Raw genomic sequence first — 8,985 nt, 5'->3', positions numbered from 1 at the left:
ATAAATACATTAGCAATGAGTGATGATGTATGGTATGTGGATTCAAGTACCTCTAAGCATATGACATCTCGTGGAGGATGGTTTAGAGGAAAAAAATTCTTGAAATCCCTAGTTTTATCAAAATAGGTGACAATGCAACCCATTCTATTGCTCATGTTGGGAATATTTCATTATCTATGTAGGATAGAAAAGTTAAGTCTTTGATAGTTGTATTATATGTGGCTAACATTACAAAGAACTTGGTTTCTATTGAGTAAATGGTTGACCAATGATTGCAAGTAAAGTTCAATTAGGATAGTTTCTTTGTAGAAGATTCCAAAGAATGGATGCAAGCTAGTTGCAAAAGGAAAACATGTGGCAAGGATGTTTACCTTAGATGTAAATGTACCTGAGCTAAAGGCTACTATGTTTGCACAGGATGTAGGAGTTACGATTGATAGACATTTGGCATAAATATATTGGTCATACAAATATGAAGTAATTAAAGAATATGTAGTCATGTGAAAATATGACATGCTTGTCTGAGTTCAAAGCGGCTCACATGCAAAAATGTGCGAAGCATATCAACTTGGAAACAAAAAATGCATCCATTTCCTCAAGATAAACATGAAAGCATGCATTTTCTTGATGTTGTATATTTAGATGTGTGGGGTCCTACAAATACTATATTAACGGCTAGATGTAAGTATTATACAATCTTTACTGATTATCATACAAGGAAGATATGGTGTTTTTCATGAAGGAGAAAAGTGAGATGTTCTCACTTTCAAGATTTTAAAAATCTGGCTAAGAAAAAAAGTGTGTAGATTAAGTGGCTAAGATCATATGAAGAGGGAGAGAAACTCTCCAATGAACATAATAAATCTTTGAAATGTCATAAAATTTAGAGGTAGTTCATGTGTAAGTATACTTCGCAACAAAATGGTATTGTTCAAAGGAAGAACATGTACATTGCAAAATTTGCACAAGCCTTGATAGCTAAAAAGAGCATTATTGGATTGAAGCTATCTTTAGAATTGTGTATGTTATAAACATGACTTCCATTGCTGTAGTGCATGATGTGATACTGGAGGAGAAGCTTACTAGCAAGAAACTAGATTCGTCATATATTGAAGTGTTTGGATCGATGCATTGTATATGTACATGTGCATGATGAACTAACAAAGAATTTGGATCCAAAAGCTAAAAAGTATGTATTTATTGGTTATTTCTAAGGCTACATGTGTTATACTTTGGTTGCACAAAATATACGACCGAGTAGACATGTGGTATTTGATGAAGTGAGTAGTTGGTATATTGTTGAAAAAAAAATTGTTTAGTTGATATAAAAGAAAAGGTTGTTCCAAAAAATATGAATCCACAATCACAAATATTGAGTGGGCCAAAAGGGTTCTCTTCTAGCAGGTTTATTGAGAGATCATGGAGTAGTAGTGCAAATACCACTCCTAAAAGTCCAGAAAATGTATCATAAAAGGGAAAAGAAAAGTTATTGAGCCACTTGGTGTGCAAGATATTTCTACAAGTTATTCACACGTAAATGGTGATTTTGATGCCTCCAATCAAAGCATGGATGAGGAGTTTGGGATTATAGTTGTTTGTACAGTTGGTGTAAGGAAAGTCATGGTTGATATTAAGGGATTGTAGACTGCTCCATAGGTACACAAGTTAACAAGAGTAAGTTATCCTATAAATAGGTTGACATATGATGGCTATGTTGCTTGCTATTGCATGCATATATACATACATACATATGGGGTATTGTTTTGATTATCTTGTATGTGAATGATTTGGTTTTTGGGGGTAATAAGGTGTAAGAGGTGGAGCATGTGGAGAGTCTTCTTGAGAAGAAATTTGACATTAAAGATTAAAAAAAGCTAAAATACTTTGTTTTTGAAATTGAGATGATTAGGATATCTAATGAAATATGGCTCTCGAAAAGGTAGTACATCTTGGATATATTGATAAAGTATGGTATGGCTTATCGTAAGCCAATCTCAGTACCACTTGATCAAAATGTGAAGCTAAGTGATGATGTGGATGAGATATTAGAGGATTCCACAATGTACAGAAAGATGGTAGGAAGTTTGATATTCACTACTATCACCAAGTCAGGTAATTCCACATGGTTAGTTTGGAGAATCAATTTATGCAAGTGCCTTGTAAGCATCATTTGGACAATGTGAGATGTACCTCATGGTACCTTAAGGAAAATTGGATTATGGTATCTTTTATGAGGATGATTTGATCAATTATTTCTAAGCTTACCTAGATTGTAGGTCATGGAGTTAAGCTTGAGGTGGAGCATTGAGATGTCAAGGTCAACATGAGTTGACACTCATGTATCTAGATTACCATTTCTGCATTCACATCAATCGCATGGTTCGTACGTGCATCGGCTTATGCTTTTAGTGATATTTTACTGGATGTCAACTAGCCCACCTACTTGAGTTACGGGGTATGTGTCTAATAATGAGCCACTTGTATATTATGTATGTTCTACTCTCTCTTTATTCTTGTAGACTTACCTGAGTTACAAGGTATTTGTCTAATCATCTTTCAAGTAATTGTCTTTACACTAGGGACCACTTGTAGGTTATGTATGCTATACTCTCTTTTTATTCTTACTAGAATGATACATCTTGGGAAAAAATAAGAAGAAGAAATATTAGGGTTTTCAAATTTTTATATTGTGTGTATTATGTGTCTTACAAGAGCTCAAACTCCCTTTCTGTCCTTTTATCTTTTCAATAGATGGCTCCATTCAAGGGTCAACTTGCTCTTCCAAATTTTATCATCCACAATCTCCTTTAGCAAGTAATAGCTCAAATATTTCATAGCTTTCAGTTGCTCAATCAGCTCGAACTATGTGCTTCACAACAACATACACAATGAATGCAACAGACTTTGGCATAAACTTATATTTCTTAGGGTGAAGAGAGCGCACTACATTTGACACAAAAAAATATCCAAAGAATGAGATCCACATTTCTTAGGTAAATATAATGACGTTTTTGTACCTAAACTTCCAATTGGTATGTGAACATAATCTTTTGAGTCCATGTGCACCAAAGGCCCTACTAGTTGGGATTTCTCCTTGACCTTTCTACACTCATTAAACATTGAGAAGTGGTTGAAAGAACATTAAAGACCAAGCTTAGTGGAACCTTAATAGATTCCTTGGATTCAATGAAGTTTATTTTTCTTTTACATTTTTGCTTCAATCCTTTCAGAGAACATCATAGGCCAAGGTTCGTGGAGCCTTAAGCGATTCCTTGGATCCATTGGAGACCAAGGTTCGTAAAGCCTTAACTTTACTAATTCCTTGAATCTAGTGGAGGCCCTTTTTCTTTTGCTTTTCTGCTTCAATCCCTCTAGAGAGGAAACTCAAAAAGTGACATGAAGTGACATGTGCCCTCTAACATGACTACTAGGGATTAAAAGAAGAGAGCGAGGGAGAAGGCCAAGGAGGTATAAAAGCTTCAAAGATAGGGAGAGGACATTGATGGTAATATGGAGTGATAGGGCACAATTGAAGAAGGAAGAAGGGTGCATATCATGTCGTATCAAAAGGTGATGAGGCAAACTCCAAATAGCAAAATCCGCGATGGAAGAGAGAGAATTTGTAGATAGTGTATGAAAGAGAAGATACGAGAAGAAATGAAATTAATTGGTTCTTCCTTATCGACAAGAGCAAAAGGGCACTCTGTGTGTCGGTGAGGGAAAAAGAGGGAAAAAGGGCTACAAAGGACATGCGAAAGGGAAAAGAGTGCATGCAAAGAAATGGGCGATGCAGTTTTATAGGGAAGAGGTTTGACATGTTGCACCCTGATGTGGTCGATAGTTGGGGCTCCTACGACATGAACGACACGTGGCACTGGAGTGACCCTTGGATGCAAACGTGAGGTTATCATCGAAAACCCTAATTCCAAGGGCCAATAAGAGAGTGGCTTGGCGGCAAGGGGGTTAGGGGTTCATTTTCATCCCATGGCTCACATAATTTGTTGAGGGTTGTAGAGCGTAAGCGGTCCTCGCGACAAGCTCCTCACTCGGTTCGTCTTCACTTTCCCTTCTCTGCTCCATGCGGTTTCCAGTACCGGTCACTGTTGGCACGACACGATCACAAGCTTTCCAAGAGCTGCCAACCCTTCTTGTCATGTCGTACTAGTATTGATCTGTTCCCCCTCTCATGCCACTTCTCCACCGAGGACCTGCTCTGGACTATCGCAATATGATGCAATACAAAGCACTGGTAGCGCTCTGAAGTAGAGACGCTGTGTTTTCTATCACTTACTTACATCAATGGACAGGACTGAGCAGATAGCCATGAAACCCCCCCCTCCCAAAAATCTCTTGATGTAGCAGCTCCTGAATCTCCTACAATGCATGCTCCTCTAGCTGAATCTGCCGCTCCAATTGTTCATGAAGGTCCTGTAGAGAGTATAGCTACTATTCACTCTTAAGGTGAGGCCAAATCTTCAAATGATGTGAAGCTCCAGCTCCTCCAGATCATGTTGAGCCTTCCAACTCCTCGAGATCATGCCTAATCCTTTTAACTATTCTAGCACATCAGCCTTCCGAACCTCCACTAGTTAAGAGAAAAAGGAAGTCAAGGACGTATTATTATATGTAGAAATTTTGTAGGGAGATAAGAAAATCTCAAAAGGTAACCAATGATATTATCCCTAAGGCACCATTTGCTAGGGTAGTTAAGGACATCTCTAATAGATTGTCCAAGGTTTCTTCTATTGGGGGTTTTATAAGAAATGAAAACTTTTAGCTATCGTTTTTCCAAGTAAGAGGCAACATAGGATTTTGTTATTGATTTCATGAATGTTTGTTGCTACTCGTGCACATAGGATCACATTATTAAGCAACAACTTTAGTATGGTGAGAAGACTTAGGTACAAGTTTGACAAAGTCTTGAAGCCCCCTACCTACCTAGTACTGATCATAAGGCCTATAAGATCCTGAACATTCCCCTAAATTTTTCCAAGAAAGAGAAAGAGCCAAAGGTTAAGGATGTGCCTTATTTGTGCCTAGGAAGAGGTGGAGTTGAGCAAAATCGAACTATCAAGGAGGAGAAGAGGAAATAAGTAATTGAAACTGAGGTTTTGAGTTGAAAGAGGAGGATTTAGGCACTTAGCTAAGTGACCTATGAGAGAATGAGCAAAGCGTTTGGCTAGATTCTTGTGAATGTATCTCCTATCCTAGAAAAGGAGAACTATCTTAGCATGTCTCTTGAGGACAACAACATATTTGGCAAAAAAGATATCTAGCTATTCAATTTTGTGGGAAAGGTATTTTAATTCTCTTAGACTTTTATGACCTATTCAAGGATTATTTTCTTGCTTTCAACTTGCTCTCTTACACTTTCTTTATTTTGTGTACACTACATACATTACTTTTCTTGGCAATGATATCTCTAAGAGTATACTTACAATTCATTGACTTCTATCCGTGGACCTGTTTTCAAGATCTGGTTCAAATATTACAAGGTTTTTCAATTCTTTTGATAGCCTCACAAACTACCATATATTTTTCCCTTATATTGAAATGTGTGTTATGAGTACTATTTTTGAGTGATTTATTTTGATAGTTATGCTGCTAATGTTTCACTTTTGCAAGGGGCACTAGAGCCTGATCTACATTGATATTCTTACTAGAGATGTTGTCTTTATGAATTCTCTTTCTGGAATTCATGGTCAAGTAAAAATGTATTGTGAATGGATATCCCTTGTTTTGTAATTTTATTGTAGATCTAAGTTTTATTGCTTTTGCCAATAAGTTGTAATTTGCAATGTTGCAGACTTGTTATTACCTATTTAGACATGACCTATGAAGACATTGTTGATCCTACAAATCCTTTCAAGTTTCTTGTTTAGGAGATCCCATTGTACAGTGAGACACATAATTGCAAATGGAGAGTGATTTCAAGCGTTTGCAAGATAGTAGATTCAAAGTTATTGAACATAGATGGAGTGAATGTAGGCCTCCTTATATTTTGTTAGATAATTGAAAATGTCCTCATTATTTAAGTGATGTTATATGCTTTCCTATAGTGTAAAGATTGCCTTGATTCATATATGTGGTGGATAAGGGAGAGGTGCATTGAGTTGGTTTTGGACAAGGCAATTACACCACTGGACCCCAACTCCCCTCTTCCACCAAGGCCAACATACATTGAATGACCATCCATCTTTCCAATAGATCAGTAAATGGAACACACAGCTTAATATCATGATGTAAGTATTGTAGCTGTAGAATACTAGTTAAACCAATATGAAACATATCTTATCCAGCAAGATAAACAATTTGAGTAGCCAAGCATGTCAATAGCATTCTTGAATGTAGATAATATCTAGTTTTATGGCAAGTACATGATGCCAAAAGATCCTAGAATCAAAGATCCTCTTATATTCTAGGTGTCATATTTTTCATGGGCATTAAACTTGATATTCATACCTCATGATATTCTTATATACAAGCAAAAAAATTCAAGTATATTACATAAGATTAGGATCAGCATGAAAAGCCAAATCATAATTCACCATCACATGAGGTAAATCTTGTGCTTTATTTTCATGCAAATTCATATAGATTACATGTAAGAGGTGTCCCATTCATAATTCCCCCCCCCCCCCCCCCCCCCCCCCCCCCCCCGCCCCCATCTAATGATAATTATAAATTGAAAAACAAGTACCCATGCTACTTGCATTTTCAACATCCATGGATATGATGGTAGTTTTCCTTTGTTCATATCCCAAAGTGTGCAGAACCTATTCTTATTTTGCCAAAAGGACATGGCAAACAAACCTCTTTACCCTTACTTGTTGTAATGGTTAGGAAAACTTATGCATCTACTTCGAGAAACCTAGACCTTCCACCCAAACTAGACATGAGAGGAGGTTTTTATGACATCATTTGTTTATGTTACTATCACAAATAAACAATACATCACAAAAACTACATATATTAAACTCTCCTCTTTCCACAAAGGAGCCATCCATAATCGATAAGCATCATTGTGCAATATCCTGAGCCGATGGCATTCTTTCTTTGGAAGAATTTGATATCTAAGAACTTTTTCAAATGCATTACTATAGTTGGCACTTTGATTTTATAATTGAAATAAGGAAAAGGATCAATCCATTTATGCTTTCTTTCAATAAAATCCTTATGCAAACTTTAAAGCATTAAAAAACAAATTGTGCTTCAAGAGAATCTTGTTCATCTATTTTGGCCCTTTTGATCAAGAAATGCATGATGTCTTTTTCTTGTCCTTGACATCTTTTAAACATTTGAGATTTAGATTCCATTTCACTAAAACTTGCTTTTATACAAGACTCTCTTGTACAAGCATGCTAGGGCATCAAACTATCCACACATGCATGCACTCAATTTTACAATGATGAATGGCAAAGAAGATAGCTAAAAAGACTTTGCAATTTGAGAGAACATTGAATGAGGTTGACAAAGAGGAGAGAGCAACCAATAGATGTACTCATGAAAGGAAAGGAGACCTTGAGAATGATGCCAAGCACCCTACAAGATGGTGCACAATAGAAAAATAACACACGAGGATTTATATTAAAGAACTCATGAAGACAACCAAGGATGGCATTGATGAATTAGTATACCTTTTGAGATTAACACTAGTCAATGATCATGATCAGTTTGGAGTAATCAATAATTATCCCATCAATTAAAGGACTAGCTAGGGCATGTGTTCAAGTGCATGAATATGTAGGCACACAGTTTCAGATCTTTGCAATCCAACAAGTAGATAATTAGTAGGAGCAACACCTTAGTAAAGGCTTTAACTCGATACTATTCAATGATACGTTTGAAATAATGAATGATATTCATTTGAGTAATTATAGCCATTGGCATCTTTTCTATATAATGAACACATTTACAAAGACATTCAGAGATAGATCATCATTACCATTACATAAGGAAAGATATCACCACCATCTATAGAAAGAGGAATCACCATTGCATATGAATATACATTGTTGGAATATCAGAGTTGCTATATGGAAGACTGTGCATAGGAGTTAGAAGAGAGCTCAAGTACAAGAAAAAGATATTTCTTATTAAGTTGCTCAAGGTGCAACTAGTACACTCTCTCAACTCTACTGAGACTAATCTTTGGCCATGTTTATGTAAGCTCTGAGTGAGCTAGGGTTAGGGTTTCCCCTGCTGTCCTCTAGTCTATTCACACCTCACCTTCCCTCATGCACCCTTTCTTACATAGGGTTCTTATGCTATACTTCTAACACCCCCTCTCAATGCCAAGGTGGCACTAGATCATATAGCATGGAAATGTTCCCCCCTTAATCAATCAGTGGGATGCCCTTATAAAGTAGGCTACAAGGATGTTATGGAAATATGATACAAAGGATACTAAAAAAGACGGTCATCAAGTGCTTTGGAGGCATAGTTGGCTTGCAACTCTTTTGGTGCTTCAGGGGAGTTAGGACATTTACTGGTGATATGTCCTGTTTGCTTACATTTGTTGCACATCTTGTTAGGATATTTTTTGTTGTAGTTTCTTACATTTGTTGCACTTCAAGGTATGAACTAAGAGTTGATCATGGATTGTTGAAGTAGATGCTAAACTAGTGTTGCCTTCCTTTTGATTTCTTTCTCCTCATCTAGACAAGAGTGAATGACATGTTCAAGTGTAGGATTTGGTATACTTGTTAGAGAGTTGGAAAGGCTTTCCTTATAGCCTTTGAAAGTATTGCAATGGCATCTTCTTCAACATTTTGAGCTTGGACTAAAGCTAGTTGGGCCATTAGTCCCTTCATGTGTCCCAAGTCCTCTCCTCAAACTAAAAAACACTATTTTGAGGAAGATTTTGGAGTTCTTTCCTCTTGCACCATACAATGTCTCAAGCTCATCCCACTTTTCCTTTGCAATTGCAAGTTGATCAATGTGGTGGATTAAGGATTTGTCTAGGTGCAACGCTATTATGGCTTG

Source organism: Lygodium microphyllum, chromosome 3 (assembly GCF_053477565.2).
Source record: "Lygodium microphyllum isolate KBCC chromosome 3, Lygodium_microphyllum_v1.1.10, whole genome shotgun sequence".
NCBI classification, from domain to species: Eukaryota; Viridiplantae; Streptophyta; class Polypodiopsida; order Schizaeales; family Lygodiaceae; genus Lygodium; species Lygodium microphyllum.
This window is presented reverse-complemented; position numbering follows the sequence as displayed.